Source organism: Corylus avellana, chromosome ca3, assembly GCF_901000735.1.
Source record: "Corylus avellana chromosome ca3, CavTom2PMs-1.0".
NCBI classification, from domain to species: Eukaryota; Viridiplantae; Streptophyta; class Magnoliopsida; order Fagales; family Betulaceae; genus Corylus; species Corylus avellana.
The window spans coordinates 32446311-32465914 of NC_081543.1; the positions used below are offsets into that span (position 1 = coordinate 32446311).

At 36.3% G+C, this 19604-nt stretch overlaps 1 pseudogene; it reads right to left on the bottom strand.

The window, feature by feature from the left end:
* Window positions 1–19373, bottom strand: part of LOC132174440 (probable leucine-rich repeat receptor-like serine/threonine-protein kinase At3g14840) — a 25566-nt pseudogene extending 6193 nt beyond the window's left edge.
* Window positions 19374–19604: the final 231 nt, after the last annotated feature.

The window sequence follows — 19604 nt, forward strand, 5'->3', positions numbered from 1 at the left end:
GATTTTATACAATCGTTTATGCTTAATCACTATAAGAAGGTCTCATGATCAGTCTCTCATTTTTTATAAAAGTTTTGGCTAGAAATGTCCCAATCCCCCCCATCCACAAAGACAAGGAAAAGCAAACCAAGCTAGTACACTATTGAACAAAGGTAATCATGGGAATATAACAATCTTGAAGAAATATGTGGCATTTGCACTTACTTTGATCAGGACAAGAAACTTTTCTCGAACATGAATCCTGGCCACTATTGGAACAATCAAGGTCCAAAACAAGTTATTATTAACATCAAAATTTGATTTGTGTTTACTCATATGAAGAAAGTTTACATTAGAAAAATTTGCGATGCATATTTTTGACAGATAAAGTTGATACTTACAGAGAGCTTGAAAACAAGTTCCTGTGGAAAATAACGAGAGAAAAGTTTAGTGAATATGCCCATGAGCGCTTGCATTCAGACAAACATGCTTAGAAGTCTTACACGCTACTTGTTTGACAACTTGCTGATTCTGTAAAATTGTTATATGAAAGATCACTGCATACAAAAGAAACAACATGATTCATTTCTTCCGTAATCCTTTTTTTTTTTAGAAAAATTCTATTAACCAGAAACTTTTATTTCAAAGAGATGATAATATTAAGATTTAACTGTTCTCATACTTCATTCTATACAATCCAAGAGATTAAAATTACAAATGAACTTAAGCAGAAAAACAACAAGCTCTTTCCACCACTTATAAGGGAATTAGCTATTGATCAATCATCATAAGCTAAGCAAGATGATCATCCTCATTATAGTCGTATGATGTTGCTAACAATCACATAAACAAATACTATAATAGTGGATGCCAATTTAAAATTCTTTGGATCCTGTTTTTGAAGTTGGGATTCCATTTTTGACCTCTTTTAGAAAAAGCCCTTTGGAAATCAACTCAAGGAGAGTAGGAACAGTTGGGAACTTTGAGGAGTAGAAATTCTTGGAAATGATTAAAACTTGTAAGCAATACATTTGCTTTAATCCTCTTAAGGTCTGATATGCTCTCCTTTTCATAATTGATTAATTGCAATTCTCTATTCATGGCTAAATCAACGGCCTATGGTATGAACCACAACCAAGAACAGGTCAGCCACAAGCCATCTCGTCGAAGAAATTCTAATTGTGATGGTGATTCCTATTGTGGCTGATCCCAAGTCCAGCAATGTTTTTCCATCTCCCACAACTTGCATTCGATACCGTAAAACCGTTGTTAATTAGAGCAAACGTCTGCCTAAAGGACCTACACTCCATGCTCTTCATCTTCAGAGTGATTGCTTGCGTTTCCATCTTTTGCCATCAGACCAGGATAGTCAAGACTCTTATACCAATTGACATAGCGGTTGCGATAGATATGATTGAGAAATTGTGTTCTCGATACACAAAAGTGGACGCTGATAGTTGCTATATTTTTAAGTTTTTTTAAGACCATTAGCGTCCAAGTTACCTATTAGCATGGAGTGGACACTAATAGTCCACCATTAGAGTCCACTTTGAGTGGACGCTGATAGTGGAGCACTAGCGTCGACTCTGCCTTCAGTTGACTCTAGCTTCAGCAACAAAAATACACACCTTTTAACGTCGACAAAGTGGATGCTAAACGTAATCATTAGTGTCCACTTATAAGTCAACGCTAATGATCAAACAGTTGATCATTAGGATCGGACGATTAGCGTCCAAAAGTCGACGTTGTTGTCAACAGCGTCCACTTTTGGACTTTTAGCGTCCAAATAATGTCGCCCCTAAAGACCTAATTTCTTGTAGTGCACAAATCAACACGCGTTGATAATGAAATATTATTGAATTCAAAAACTGATCTTCCCATAAAACTATCGAAACTTATGGTGAAATTGTAAAGTTGCAAAACAAGGTAATAAAATCTCTTAAGAATGGCAATGAAACAAAAGAAGGAAAAATATAATAGTTATGGAAACGTGCTAAATGAAAAATTAAGGTAAATATTGCTGGAGAATCCCCAAGTCACATTTTGTCAATTAGTGCTCCTTATTAGAACTTATAATTTAGATAAGAGAAATGAGAACAAGGAAGAGAGATCGACTCAAAGAATTAAGGTGGTTCAGCCTATGACCTATATCCACATATCAAAGTCTTTTCATTGCTACATTTTTTCTTGGTATCTTTGATTGTGTACAATACTCTATTTATAGAGAAAGAGTATGAACGTTACAAGTCTTTTCTACTTACATTAACAACAATAAAGTAAATTTATCATTTGTAACTCTTGTCTCTTGGGTTCTTGTAACTTAACATTTGAGTTCTTTGTCTCTTGAGTTATTGTAACTTTTGTCTCAATACTCATTTCCTTCTTGATTTCATGCAGTAATGTGCCAATTAGTCAGCAAGATTGGCGGTAAGAAGGGATGTTCCACTTGAAGTCCGTTGTTGGAAGGAACCTATTGTTTGATTCCAACAATAAGACCTTTCTGTCCTAGCTTGCTAACAACTCGACAGTAAAGCTCTCTTCATAAACTTTGTTGGGGATAAAATCACTTTATCACGCCAAGACCCGTGAGACACGGAAAGAACGAAGCACGCAGAATAACAAGATTAGGCAATCACACAAGAACACAAAATTTATGTGGTTCACCAATAAGGGCTGCGTACACAAAGTTGCAACATATTTCACTATTTGGAGAACGTTACAAGAGGATTACAAAATAAGAGTGATAAGTGCCAAAATATACATATTTTAGCCCTTAATTTACATTTGTTAATTTCCTAGTTTTGATTATTTTGTGCTATTTTATTTCATTTTTATGTTTTCTGTGTTTTTCTATGTTTTTGGAGAAAATGAAGCAATTATGGAAGTTTCAGGCTTAAAGGACAAAATTGAGAAAAGCTAGAAGTTTTGGATCAAGCACAAGCATCTACTAGTAGTGCGATCGATCACACTACACCTAGGCTCGAGCGCATCACACAGAGGATTGATCATAGGAGTGCGATCGAGCACACTCGGGCGCTAGAGAAATTTCAGACACACGGCAAGACTCATTTTTCTTCCCAAACTAGGTTTTCCAAGTCCTAGTTGTAATAGGACTTAAACCTACGATTTTTCTAGGATTCCTAGGGCTTCTAGGACTCTCTTAATCCCTATAAATAGATCTCTAAGCCTCACAATTTAACACAACTTCAAAGAGGGAATTTGCAAGCAACTTCCAGAAGCTTTTCGGTTTCTTCTTTCTCTTTTATTTTTAGTATTTATTTTAATTATGTGTAACTAATTCTTAGTTAGGAGCTAGATTGAAGCCCTAATCATGTCTTTATAGGATTTCAATATTGGTGCCTTTGTTACAATCATATTTTGGGATATTTAACTTGATTACTTTCTGTTTAATTGAATTCCTCATATGAATGTGCTTGATCAACATATGCATGTGGTATGGATTAGTCATTGAAGTCAATTTGGATGATCGAGTCCTGAGCTTAATAAAGTGACAAAAGAATCTCCTCATGGGTTCTTGAAGTAATCAACATGGGGAACTGTGAGTAAACACCCATACTCTGGGCCTATTGTGTTTGTCGATTTCCATTGATTTATACTTTCTTAAAAAACAACTTAGTATACACCCATGCTAAATCCTTTAAGAAAGAAAAGAGTTATAGTACACACCCATGTCTAATTCGTTGCTTAGGGAGATCAATAGCTTAAGGACTATACACTCATGCCCTTAGGTTGGCAAATATTAAATATACCGGTATAATTGACACATTGGCATATTGTTATCTTAATTAGTCTAATTAGTGGTGGATATCGAATCCCTAAGTCTTTTCATTTATCTTTATTTCTTTTTCATAATATCAATTTCGTGACAAAGTTGATATTTTAATTTAGAAAATCAATTCTAAGCAAAAGCAACAATCCTCGTGGGAATGATCTCGTATTTGCCACACTATACTATCGTTTGATCTTATGCACTTACGAATTAAAACATATCAAATATTTGCCTATTAATTTATGTGGGTATTTGGCACAACAAAGAGCATTGATTAAACAGTTGAACCACTAAAACCTCTATAGAAAACCTCACTATTCTCTCTCATGTTTTCTCTCAATATTTGGCTCTTAGAAAAAAAATAATTTGGAAGTCTCAAAAACAGACTTTTAAATAGGCAACAGTAGAAATTGTGCGGTTTAAGGTAATGCCGTCCGAACGGCCCAGCCATGCTGTCCAGACGTACCTAGGGTTCATGAACTTGTTCCCCTGCCTGTCCAGACATGCAATCGCACTGTTCGGACATGGCTAAAAAACATATGCTTTCGGTGGCTCCCATCCAGACACGTATTCCAGCCCATCCAAACATGCTCAATCTTTGGTGCTCTTGGTGGCTTCTAGTCGGACACCATTAATGCTCGTCTGGACATGCATCATTTTTCTCGTACTCTCGGTTGCTCTCTTGTCTGAACACTGTAATAGTGTAATACCCTGATAAAACACCAAGTTTTTAAAGACTAATAATTTACTACAAAGCGACAAAACATTTTCTTAAAACATAGTTTTATAACCCAACAACCTAAAACCCTTATGAGTGGCCCCACTCCCTGAGCCTTTTAAGCCAAACCCAAAACACCCACTCCCTCAGCAAATGTATGCTAAGGGTACAACGCGAATGTAGGCTCTTGAACTAAGTGCGAATGTACGCTAAGGGACCACCACAAGCTTTCGTTGACCAATCCTTGAGCCAGGGGTAATACCCAAATGTACGCTTGAACCCTTTTATCCATTGGGTAATAGTACGTGAACGTTCACCCTATAGTACCCGAACGTTCACTGAAAACTCTTAGAGTAATTTTAACCTATTATCTACCTTTTCATAAGAAAGCACGCCCCAAGCCCCTATATAAACCCTTCCTTTCGACCTTCAACCCCTCTTGACACCAAGAAACCCTAACCCTAGAGTGCGAAGTGATTTTGGAGGAGGAAGCCTTGGTGGAGTTTCTACATCATCAAGGTGGTTTCTTGTTCATTCCCTTATCCTTCATGTTCTTATTCCTTGTTTAATATTACAAGTTTTAAAGATGCTTTGGAAAATCCTTGCACCCATTTTCTTACAAAATCAAAAATAATTTTGAAAAGCTTTAAGCTGGCCTTTGATTTCTTTAAAGTTTGCATGTTAGCATGTTTTGTACTTTGCATGTGTCCATTAGGAGCCTATGATGAGATTTACCACACACTAGAAGCATAAGATCATGTTTGGGGCTTCTGGCCGAGAGTTTCCACTCTCTGGCCGAACGTATGAGATTGACCACACCCTAGAAGCATAAGACCATGTCTGAGGCTTCTGGCCGAGAGTTTCCACCCTCTGGCCGAACGTATGACTACGGGGCCGAGCGTTCACCCAGAGAGTAAGACATACGCCAATGACTCAAATATGTGAGTTTAAGGTTTTGACAACCCCTTTACATTAGGTTGAACTTATTGTGTCACTTAGAGAGTTCTCTACCATTGCATATAACGATGTGTTATATTTCATTATAGTAGGGATCTGTGATGTCGGAGGACTCAAGCGAGCCCACGAGGTAAGTAAACACTTACGACCACTTTTCTTAAAAATGTGTGATATGTCAGTTGACTGAGCACGTGTATGATAAGAGTATGCCTATATTTTTGTATAACTCAGTAACTGTCTTAATAACTGATTGATAAGATGCATCGTATGACATGATATATTGGTACATGCGGTATAATAGCCATAGTCTTACTTTATAAACTTAATTCTATGGTCAAATGTGTATGGATGTGATATAAGGGCCTTGGATCCAATGGTAATTATTTCGTGACCGGCACAGCCTTAATTGGGGGGTCACTACAGGACGTTCATCATTAGTAGCGTGGGTCACCCGAGGTCGGACTCTTTTGGGATGCTAGTGTTATGAACAGTAACGTACAATGGTCGGGGCATCGGCATTGTATTACAGGGTCCTTCGGGACGGCGCCAACCTTTATAAGAATGGGTAATATCTTGGGTAGACCATATATGATAGTTATGACCTATAAAGCATCAGCTTTCTACATTAAAACACTTAGGTGATTGTCGTTGAAAGTACACATCTTTCTTTAATAAAAGAATATTTTTAGGGTGTATTAATAGAGACAACACCTCTTTCAAACCTTTGTCAAATTTGTTGTTTATTTCTGTTCAATAATAATTGGCTCATGTCGTACCCAAATTATGAGGTTTACTTACTAAGTCGTTAGACTTATGCAGTTATTACTATTGGGAATATGCCTATAATCCCAGTGATTTTATAATCCATGAAGACATTCCATGTTTGAAATGAATATGATGTTTATTCATGATATCATTTCGAGCTATGACATATATTATCTTTTACATGCCTATTACCTAATGTTCATCATGCATGTGAAAGGTCCTAGGATTACATTGAATATAGATAAGGGTGTGAGTAACATTGTTATCACACAAGGTCTTAGTCCATAAATCCTTGTATCCTTAAAGGTTCTCTGCTTCGCTTGATCAAGGTAAATCACCATGATTCGATGTGTAATGGTCTTTCTCAAAATGGAATGCCCAGTTCCATTTCCTGACTATGACCTTTCTATATTTAAGGATACAAGATTATGGACTATGATAACCAAGTTACTCATACCCATAGCCATATTCAATGTAATCTTAGGACCTTTCACATGCATAATAAATATGATGAAACTTTTTGGTAATAAGTAAAGATATTTTATATGTCATATTCTAAAAAATGATATAATTAGTGAATAAAACTCATATTCATTACAAACATTGAATGTCAATGTGCATATAAAATCTCTAGGATCTAGGGTACACTCCCCAACATGCAATTCTTCATATAGTTGCCAGTTTTGCCCAAGTTCTAGAATTCGGGTTGTCGTCCAAATTTGGATTTGCTTCTCCTTTTCTTGGATTTTGAACTACCATGACCAAAGTTTTTGTCTTGTCCTTTGCCTCGAGCCTCGAGGTTTAAAGCGGCACTAGAATTTGAGGCTTCACCCGCATCTCTTCTATAAACCTCTTCACTGAGAATCAAACCCAAAATATCCTTATACTTGAGTTTACTCTTCCCTGCAGAATTGTTAACAACCATTCTCATGGCTTCCCAACTATTTGGCAAAGATGCCAAGACGATCAACACATGTATCTCATCATCAAAATCAATCTCTGCCGAGGACAATTGATTTTTGATTGTGTTGAACTTGTTGAGATGTTATGCTACCAGAGTACCATCCACCATCTTCAAATTGAACAACTTCTTCATCAAATGCATTTTGTTGTTAACAGACGGTTTCTCATACATACATGACAAAGCCGTCATTCGACCAGCCATGGTCTTCTCCTTCACAATGTTGTGTGCAATTGATCTTGACAGTGTTAACCGAATAACTTCCAACACCTGTCAATCAAGCAGAGCCCGGTCGTCATCCTTTAGGCTGTCATGTTTCTCCCTCGTGAGAGGCAGATGTAGTTTTCTCCCATATAGATAATCTTCAATTAGCATTTCCAATACCCGAAATATGTGTTGTTGAACTTCTCAATTCTTATCTTTTCTTCTTCCCTTGCCATCACTCACACTCGAACCAAAAGCTCTAATACAACTTGTTGAGAATAAACTCACTTTACCCCGCCGAGACCCGTGAGACACAAAAAGAATGAAGCATGCAAAATAAAAAGATTATGAAATCACACAAGAACACAAAATTTCCTTGGTTCACCACTAAGGCTACGTCGACAAAATTGTAGCAGATTTCACTATTTAGAGAACCTTACAAGAGGATTACAAAACAAGAACATTGACTAAACTGTTCAACCTCTAAAATCTCTATACAAAATCTATATAAAAAAACCTCACTATTCTCTCTGATGTTTTCTCTTAGCATTTGGCTTTTAGAAAAGCATAATTCTAAAGTCCCAGAAAGAGACTTTTAAATATGCAGCAACAAATATCGCGTGACTTAAGGTGAATCCGTCTGGACGGTCTAGCCATGTCCAGAGATACGATCGCACTATCTGGACATGGCTAAAAAACTGATGCTCTCGATGGCTCCCGTCCAAACACGTCTTCCAGTCCGTCCAAACATGCTCAATGTCTGATGCTTTCAGTGGCTTCCATCTCGACATACATGTTTTTGGGTACTCCGAGTGGCTCTCCTATCCGAACGCTATAATAGCTTGTCCGCATGCACATGCAAATCAACCAAACTCCACCATCTCTAACAAACTTCCCCCCACTAAGGTCGCTCCCGAGTAACCCCGCTTGTTAGGAACAATGATGGGAAGATGAGCCCCTTGGTAAGTGCCCCTTGGCAAGATGAGCCCACCTTTCATATAAGCCCCTCAGTAAGTCCTTCAAGAGGATCCAACTGCTCTTTGAACGTGTTACATGAATACGTAATGAGAATAGAATTTAGACTCTGAGAGAACCTAGACCTTAGATTCTAAGGGAACCTAACCTATTTAGATTTTGAGTGAACCTAAAAAAAAAAATTTCAAACACAAGGTTTGGGATTAATTCTGCTTCCTTCTTTATTCATGATCATCCTTTAAATAGGAACATTACAACGACTTAGACTTGGACAAGAACTCCTACTTGCTTGGAGATAAATTCCTATGAAGATATAATAGAAACCTACTACTAATGACTTATACACCATAGTGCTACAAATAATTAAAAGACTAACTTAAATAGATAACTATAACTATTATTATTTAACAGAATTCTATTATAATACAACTTCTAACTTATCCCCATTCGTAACCGCACGAGACACAACATGCTCAGATTTTGCGCCCCAAGAAGGGGTCCTTGTCCTACATCATCACTTTTCTAATGATTACGATCAACAATAAATGCGTCAAAATTTTTTCACATTTTAACATTTATACCAATCAAATAGAGGAAGTGCTATCAAAGCATGCAACTACACATTACCAGAGGTCATACAGATATTTTTGTTCGGTTGAAGTAAAATTGATTAAGAAAGAAAAATGCGTAAACATTTTTGGTTAACAAATTGAATATATAGAATTTGGGAGAGAAGCTTACGTGTTGCCAGGAGTTCTATTCAGCATCCCATCAGGCACTTCTTCACTTAGAAAGTTTCCAGTTAAATATCTAAAAAAAAAAAAAAATCAATATTAACAATTCAATTTCATTATGTAGTTTGTGCATTACAGATTATAAGGTAAACTTGTCTTTAAGGATGCAAATCTTAACACATCCAATGGCTAAATGAATATTTATGCTTTGAATGATTTCATATTAACAATAATAAATTACATGAAATGGCATCCCTACTCTCTGGCAAGTAGAGACACGAGTGTTAGATACATCTTTCCTTTGAAAGAGGAATAACCTTAACTAGGATGTAAATTTGAAAAATCCTTAAATAAATGTCAACATTCATTACTTAACTAAAGGAAAACTAAAATTTCAATGACATGGAAGGACATATAGTAGGCACACTACTGGGCTTGTATCTACATGCCATTCAGTTACTTCACCTTTGAAACATCCTGTCAAGTTGGTCACATATAATTTTGTTCCAGGCCAAAGTTTGTTTGAGTTTAACTTCGATGGTAAAAGGATATTTTTTCCTGATTTTATACATTTTAAGGACAAAATCTAGGACTCATCCAGTTAATCAAATTGAAAATTGCCTAATTGATCAAGCCATTAATTAACTATTCCTTTTTCATCCCCACTAATGAGGTAATGAACCCACAGTTTGTCTCAGCTATACAAGAAATGTTGTCTATAATTTGGTATGCGAAAATATTCATATAATTTAAAATGCATACATATTTGCTGTATTTGGTAGACTTTCAAAGCTGCTTGGAATTTTTCCTGTTAGGTTGTTAAAGCTGAGATCTCTGCAGGAAAAGTTATAATTAAATGAATTAGAAAACAAATAACACCTAAAAAAACCAATCCTTTCCTGAAAATGTTAAAACATACAATGTATTGAAGTTGTCAAGACGAGAAAAGACAATTGTATTTATATAATAATGCTGCCTAGGTGTAGTGGGTTGTAGAATTAACACACACAAAACGCACGACTCTTCCTAAAACCAAGAATCAAATCCTACAATCAAGAATTTGAGGTAGGATAGATAGAAAACCACTCATTGAGTGTTTCTTATTGAAAACAATTAATAATGATCAAAAGCTACTGCCAAGGCCATTAATAACAAGTATTTATAGTATCTAAACTTCTAACCCTACTAAAACATTGAAATTAAGTCAATTTTCTCGATCTCGTGTGAGTTCGTCTGGACTGGGACACTTTGTAATGACTCAAATAATTAATTAGGCTTAGGACGGCTTGATTAGATGGTTAATTGGACTTTGGGTCACTAAGGACACTTAGAGGGGCATTTTTGGCATTTTTGAAATTTCAAAGCTATAGTGGACGAACGCTCGCGTAGGGAACCACACGAGCGCTCGTGTGGGGACCAGGCCAAGCGCTTTTTGGTTGACCGCTGGTTTTTACCCGCACGTGCCACCTGCAACTCTGAACCCTCTAATCTATAGTAGACGAGCGCTCGGCACTATAGTACATGAGTGCTCGAACCTTTTCAGAACTTTTCCTACTACACCTGAAAAGCATTTTTGGCGGGTTGTAAACAGTACGCGAGGTCTCACCCATGGACCACACGAGCGCTCGCCCCTTTTAAGAGAATTTTCCATTTTGCCCTCAGCCTCTTTCCCTTATAAATACCCCCACCCCATTCGACCCCCAACCTTAATTCTGCCCTCTGAGCCATAGAGAAATTCTGTTGGTTTGATTCTTAAGTATGTGTGAGGTTGTGAGTATTCTTGGAGAAGAAGGAAGTCTTCTGGGAGAGCTTGCCTTGTTGAGGTAGCCACTGTCTTTCCCCTGTGTTTTGTTAGGTTGTTATGCTTTTCATAGTTAGCTTAGTTGTTGGTTTGAGCTTCTAGTTAGGTCATTGTCCTTAATCTTGGTTTAAGCTTAGGTGAGTGTTTCATTATTGTTGAGCCTATTTCTTTATGATTGGAGATGTTGTTTTGAGCTAGGAAGTGTTAGAAACCCTTTTTGTGGCCTTAGGACCAATTGAGGAGAGTGAGGAGATCGTTGGACCAAATGAGGTTCCACCTGAACCTCTCTGGCCGAACGCTCACCCTAAGGGCCGAGCGCTCGCCCAGAGACATTCCACGGAACATCATCTTGGCACGACGTTCTATCGCCCCTATTTTATGTTCTAAGTTCATTTTGGCTCGGGTTTAGAACTAATGATAGGTCTTTTCTCAGTATTCGAGGTTATGGAGCCTCAAGGGGATTTTATGGAGAAGTCTTACAACCCGGGTGAGTACAAACTCACATAAATACCTCTTGTTACTTTTTTCGCATTGCACGATTATTTTTTATATAGCAAACATGCATATTTTGCAACTCTCATGAAATACATTTTAGAACTACTGTGAACTCTCTTTTGTGAAAACGTATGTCAATTAACAAGATAATGATGAGACTTGTAAAACCATACATGTAAAAGACGGATAAGATTAATTGCATCATACGACATGGTACACCGGTACGTGCGGGATAACGGTCATGGGCTTACTATACGGGTTAACTTTATGGTCAAATGTGTGTGTGTGAGCCTTGGATCTAGTGGTTTCATGACCGGCGCAGCCATTGCCAAATGGTTGGTCACTACAAGACGTACATCACTAATAGCGTGGGCCACCAGAGGTCGGACTCGGTCAGGCTACTAGTGGTGGAGGGTAGCGTACAATGGTCGGGGCACCGGCATTGTATTACAGGTCCCTCGGGACGGCGCCAACCCTGCCAGAAAGGGGTAATATCTCAGGTAGACCATACTGTTGAACTATGACATGATTATCATATTGCATAATATATTATATCTGTATTGTATCCATGATAAACTGTCATCTCATAATGCTGCATATGCTTTATAAACAACTGAGTTCACCATTTAATAATGGGTACGTCATGTGCGTTTATACTCACTAAGTCATCGGACTTACCCTTGTATTATTTTCCTTTTTTCTCCATATGATATAGAAGATGGATACCGCGAAGCATCCAGTTATCTTGGAAGATTCGATCCGAGAGATGCTTGAGGACTTATTGTGAGCTTAGGCGGGTGCTTATGGCAACTAGTATTTTTAAGGTGATGTTGTAGACTTAAGAGCTTTGATGCATGCTTACGGATTAAGGTATAGAATGAATCTCTTGTAACGAGGATATGTATAGTGTGTTTTCGGCTACTTTGATGACCCTTGATAGATCTCTAGTTGTAATAATTAATGTTTATAGAATCTTAATGTTTTCACTATTTAATATCCTCCATTTTGAGGAGTATAGATCCCTGAGTCTTGTTCCTCACAGAATAAGGCTGGGAGATGAACTGTGGAGTTAATTAATTTTTGGGGCATTACACACTTACTCTTCCAGATGACTATCAAGTGCAAGATTCTCGTCCTAGCACTATCTTGAAGAGCTTCCTCGAGAGCATTTCAGATATCCCATGCATTCCTTCTTATATTGATGCCTTCCTAATGAGCTTCCTAACAAGGCTCTCAAATCTCCAGATTGAGCAACTTATCCAGAAGTCTTCTTGACGTTGAAGTTAACGAAGATCTCAGACCTCCTTCACGAAGCCTTTGTAACAAGCTTATCCAAACATGTTTTGGACCTCATCCCGACAGCCGCATCCTCTCTAGTTTCTTCATAAACTTGAACGCAGTCCAGTCCACATCATCCTCCCTAGTTTGAAGAGAATTCGTCCTCAAATTTTAATCGCCTTTGCCTTGATCCTTCCAATACCCAATCAATTATGTTAGCTTTATTACGTTGGCAAAATGCGTTGTCCAAAATGTGTTATGTAGCGGGTTCTTCGCGAGTAGTAGTTGATGGATTGAGACTTTTATACTTGAAGAACTACCAAAGTGTTCATCTGCAAGCTCATCTACAAATCATATGGACAAGGTAGTTATAGCAGAGCCATCGAGACGTTTGTCCGCAATCTCGTCTGAAGACCATCCTAACAAGCTAATTTTAGAAGACCCACCGAGAAGCTCATTGGCAATCTCAGCTGCAACACATCTGTATGAGATGATCTTCAAAGACCCACCAAGAAGCTTGTTGGCAATCTCATCTGCAACACGTCCGAACGAGGTGATCTTCTAGGTCTCATCGAGAGGCTCATTGGCAGTCTTGTCCACAAGGGGTGCAGATGCGCCACACTAGGAATCCTATTTTATTCGTGTTAAGTTAGCCGCATCCAAATGAGTTGTTAGGTTGTTGTCAACCGCGTGTTTGAAGCCTTTTGTAGTTCTAGTAAAGGAGATCAAATAGAGAACTACTGTTGTAGTCGGCAAGCGGGTCATTTGCTATAACTATAGTACACAGGATTGTCAATTGCAAAAGTTTTGTAAGTATGGACATCAAGTAAACTCCCGTTATTCTATAGTGGAGTGGTTTTTTGGGTTTGGCTTCCCTGGTGTGATTTTACTTTTAAAGAGTTCTTCGAAAAGTTTTCACTTCATTACCAAATATCTATGTCTATTTGTTCATCGCTTTTAATTGAATCTGTGCATAGGTGTTTATGTTTAAACTCTGTTTTAATTTATTAAAAATTGATAACACATATCCAACCCCATTCTAGGTGAAGTTTGGAGTCTATAATATTTTTTTAAATCCCTTCCATCTCATTCTTCTCAATAGTAAAACAAATTGATACCTAAAAAAGAAATACCATGCAACTAATCACAACAAGGCTCTAAATAATAGTTTGGAAATTCTTCACACCAAATTGAGATAATTCAATTTCCACGCATCCTTTATTTAGTGTCTCCAATTCACACTCCAAAAAAATCTCTCATAAAGGATCAATTATTGCTCTTCCTCTAAAATTCAAATTGTCGTCCAACATAATGAAACCAACATAAAAATTTGATGTCAATTCCAAGAAAATCAACAAAACTAATATCTTCAATATGCAACTTAGATACGTCACTCTTTGGGCTTTCGTCAACAAACCTTTTTTTGTCAACCGAAAGACCTACCTCATCCAATAGATTATCTTCCTCAGGATAGATGTCATAGATCAGTGGAAAGGCCCAATCTACTGAAAAATATTCCTCAACAATTTCATCTTCCTCCTCTACATGAGATGGACTTGGTAAATGAATTTGATGTTTGCTTACCTCCTTCTATTGAAATCGAGCCTTTAATGGTAAACTTGTCACCCTCATACACGAAATGAGGATTTGGTTAACAATGATGATTGTTAACACCACCAATGGCGGCAAATAGGCCTATTAGTGGTCCAATTTGTCTGCCAATTTGAACTCTCAATTGCACAAACAAATCAACAAATTGATTGAACTACTTTTCCAAGCATTGTACACGTAGTACTTGTTGTCAATTGCTCATCATGTGTTTCCTATTCATGCTCATACATATCACCAATAATTGCATGTGTATGCCCTCCGTCGCATTCTCTTTGTGCCACGGTACAAAAGTAACTTGGTGTTGAATCATACAAAGCCTAGAGCTTTCCCTCTCTTGATGTTGTGATCCTTCCCATTTCTCTTTCACATGCTTTGGATGTTCATGTATTGATTAGGAAGTAAAAGTATCATTCACCATTGTTGTTCCAAGAGAGATGTGTTTCCTTCTCTTGATGTGTTGATGATCTTACAGAGTCTAGGTCTTAAAAAGGGTTGTAAGTACTTATTGTGTATGTAAACTGGATCTTCTTTGTTAGTGATTTCTCAGGTTTGACTACCCTGAAGTGGTTTTACCTTTGATGTGTTCAAAAAGTTTCCACTTCATAAACAAAATTCTTATGTAGATTTGTGATTGTGATATCTATGTGCTTTATTGTTCAATAATTTTATACTGTGATAATTATTGTCTAGTTGGTGAATTTTGGGGTAGAGTCGTTTCTTGGGTTCTTTTAGGTTCGTCTCAAATAGTTTTTCAAGTGCGCCAAAAAACATAGATGACTCTGCCAAAGACAATCATGTGCAACTAGGCAAAGGTGAAAAAGAGAAGAAAAAAAAAAAAATCACAGAAATATTGTTAGATTAGAAATGTTACCCTCTATATATCTAAAGAGCAATGCCCTCAATAGAGCTAGGGGGAGAAAAGAAAAAGAATTTTTAACTAAAAAATTCAAGGTACAAAATATTTTTGCTTAGTATTATCTCGAAGGAAAAAAAAAAAAAAAAACCACAAATTCCATACAAGAATGCCACCTAAGTCGGTTTAGCTCAATCAATAGAAGGAGAAGAAAATGAATTATGAGCCATGCAAGAATACTGAATGATCCATAAATAATAAATTAGCATAAAAGCATTTTCAAGACGATTTTTGAAATATTAGCAAACAGAAAAAGGGAGGAAAAAGTGGCTACTATACTAACAAGGTTTCCAACTGTGTCATATTCTGATCGAAATATTCAGGTAGTTGTCCAGTTATATTGCAACTCCTCAATATCCTGTAACAAAACAAAAATATCTATGTAAACGTGAGCAGCCATAAGGATGAGTACTTCGGAAAATCATGTCATTGAAACATTTAACTTACAATACTTGCAACTTTGGGATCAGAGTATTAAGTAGTGGAAAAGATTCTTCAGATCCATTCAAGTCACTAATTCTCCTGCATATCAAATTCAACACAGAATAAATTAATTCAAATGCAATTCCATCTGAAAATGATTTATAGCTGTGACATAAAAGGTTGATACTCACAAGTCATTTAAATTTTTCAAAAGATCAATGCCAGGAGGAATTGGCCCGCTCAAACCACTTGCTTGAATCGCTCTGTTGTTACCAAATTTTAATTTAATCAGGAATAATACATAACAGCCATAATTAAATAACGACAAAATCCTTAAACAAAATTGAAAAGGAAAAAGGAATAAAGCTCTCACAGTTTTTCAAGTTTTGTCCAGTTTTGAATATAATTGGGTATCTTTCCAGAAAACTGATTGTCGCTGATCCGGCTGAATGGAGAAAAGGAATAAAATAAAAATGGAAAGAAATGTCATATGTAACTAATTGCAACAGATGAAAAACTTAGAGCATGTTTGGAATTATGTTTGAGAAATAAAGTTTTTAAGTTAAAAAATGTTTTTTTGGCAAAAGCTTTATTTTTAAACTTTTGTCAAAAGTGTGTTTTTGCCATTTTTAAGCTTTTTTTAACCCTTAAAAGCGTTTTTAATTTTTTTTTACTTAACGAGTACTTTTTTTTCTTCAAATAGACTTTTTGAATGTTAAATGCATTTTTAAGCCCCTCAAACGCATACCCAAACAGACACTTATACGAAAAGAAAGAAATAGTAGCTTACAATTCCTTCAAATTGATGAGGCTTGCAAATGAATCGGGCAGATCCCCAGTAAAATTATTCGACGTGAGGTGACTATAATAACATCATCATCAGCAACAACAACATACATGTAAGAGTAAACCGATTGAGCTAACAACATGAGTGTTAGAATATATAGAAAATATTTTTCATATATTCTAACAATGAGGATTCAACATCTTTCTATAGAAAAAGCCAATCCAAAAAAAAATAATAATAAAAATCCAAGTTTCTCTCACACCATATATTCAAAATCGTCTTACGTACGTACAATCTTTCTATGGAGGACATATTGCCAAGCTCTGGAGGAAGATTTCCGGAAAGATTATTGAACTCCACCACACTATGAATAATAAAACTGAATTCCTTAATAACAAAACTCTAAAAAGATTTCACAAATAGAAACAAATGGGTGATCAGAACTCACAAGCTTTTGAGAGTTGTAATGTTTCCCAGCTCTTTGGGGATAGAACCCGTTAACCGGTTTCCAAGAACGGAACTGCAATAAGACTCTCTTACGTTAAAATCATCCCTTCATGAAAACATATATATATATATATATATATATAGAGAGAGAGAGAGAGAGAGAGAGAGAGAGAGTACATGTCGACCAGCTGCGGGGAAGAACCCCATCCCGGAGGGATTGAACCGTTAAGGTAGTTGCGGTAGTTGCGGGTGAGATCACTAATATAAGAGAGAAATGAATCAGTTGAGGAAAGAAACTACAACATGTGGCATCTCTGTTCTGAGTACTTACAATTGTTGAAGGTAAGGCAAACTGGCCAAATTTGGTGGGAGTGTGCCCGAGAGATTTTGGCCTTTGAGCAATCTGTACGTCCAATAGAGAGTGGGGTTTTTTAATTATCGGGCTTAACTTTCTCAATATATATATATTTGACAATAAAATCACGAGTTAAAGGCAAAAGCAATCTAAAGAACTTTTTCTAATCAAATTGTACATTTTTTCCCTTCAAAGAGTAATTTCTTACTTTTTCAGTTTCTTTCACAAACTTGTGAGTGCTTTCTATGTGAAATACATCTAAAAAGTATTATGATTTATGAATGTAAGTGAAAAAAAAAAAAAAAAAAAAAAAATTCATAAGATGAGAAGTGAACGTAATTATTCCTAGTTAGGGGTGTTCATGGTGAGCGGTTAAAAACTGTTCCACATCTACTATCTGCCTGTTTGCATGGGTTATTGGCGGATTTTCATTCTCTAACCCTCAGCAGGCAAATATTATATCCGCTAACCATATATATGCAGGCAAATAGTGAAATATGGTTAGTAGAGGTGAATACCCATATTTATATAAAAATAATAATAATTTTGTCTTACTATGACTTTATTTTTGTGTGCTTCATGCATTTAGTATTAGCTAATTTGGCTTGGTAGTTTGAAATGTCACTAAAACCTTAAATCGACCCTGTGTGTTCACTATGCAACTATGGACATTATTTCAAGGCAATTAAAGTCAATTCATTTATACTTTTTTAGAGAATATAATTCAATTCAATTGTATTTTTTATTTTTATTTTTTTTTCCAGTTTACTTATATTGCCAAAGTTTATGAATAGATGTATTTTTTTTCATATTAGAATTTAGTTTATAAATAATTGTATTAATTGCTCAATGTTTACAATTCAATTTGTATTTTCATATTACAATTTATGCGGGGTTATGGGCAGATTCTGCATGCAGTTATGAGCGGATTCCACATGCTCATTTTTGGTTATAGGCGGATTCCATCCACCTGCTCATACCGCGCATGCGCACACACACACACAAATATATATATATATATATATATATATATATATATAATAAAAAATTGTGTGTATACATGTATATTTATATGAGATGTAAAGGCTGGAATGGATGCCTTCTTTAAAAATAAAAAGAAAAAGGAGTACTAGGGATTTTTTTTTATGAAAAGTAAGAGCACGTAAGTGCTTATATGAGGGGCGTGAAATAATTTAAGCCTAAAAATTACTATTTTTAAATTTTTTTTATCATTTCTTTTTAAATATGTATGTGCCGTTCTCACTCACGCTTGTTGTGGTAAATAGCACTATTCATATAAAAATGTCACTTCTATGCACATAACATAGATTTTGTAAGAAATACTAAGCGTTAATAATGTTTAGAATTCGAGTATCGCTTTTCAAACCTTTTTGGTAAAGTGTATTTTCCTTCAAAATGATTTTTTTTTTTTTTTTCTATGCTTCAGTATATACATATTTAGCACTATTCATATAAAAATGTCACTTCTATGCACATAACATAGATTTTGTAAGAAATACTAAGCGTTAATAATGTTTAGAATTCGAGTATCGCTTTTCAAACCTTTTTGGTAAAGTGTATTTTCCTTCAAAATGATTTTTTTTTTTTTTTTCTATGCTTCAGTATATATATATTTCCCATTAAAGATGTATATGAGATATATAAGAAGAGTCTCAATGAAACATATATATATATATATACGGCGGATGCGTTTGTGCAGGGAGTGTATTGGAGAGAGATATGACGTACATGATGACAACGTGGCACACGGTTCCATTGGAGGAGGAGGAGGAGGAGCAGTTTCCACAGGTAACATTATTTTCAAATCCTTTTGGTTGGTTGGGTTTTATCCATCCGTATTGTGATCCGCTGCATGGATCTGCGCTGAAATTCCAGTCCGTCTTCCCTAACGTCTCCGCTATCTCACGTAAAGCTTCCACTGCAAAAGTTATGATAAAATCAGCTTGCTACAATTAACGTAAGAAAAGGCTATCCATGCTATATATCCAAATCCAACCAATCAAATTTGCACGTTTCCCAGATGAAAATACTTGATTATATATATATATATATATACCTTCATCATCCGGCAACACAGCGGCTCCGAAAGGGAAGGTTGCGATGAAAAAGGAGAGAGTTGAAGCAAGAAGAAATGGAACAAGAAACATCTTCTTCTTCATTTTGCCAATTAACGCAAAATGGTGGGATCGATGAAAGCAGTGAGGAAATGGTTTTGCTTTTGTGGAAAACTTGTAAACTTGTGTGTGTTTAGGGGGGCCTACAAGTACGACACGACCGAGTTATTATCGTTGATAATTCTACCCAAGCGTTTGACGGGTCCATGCATCATGCATGTATGGGGCGCGATTGGGAAATTCCTTGGCCTTAATATGTCATGCACTACGTACTCT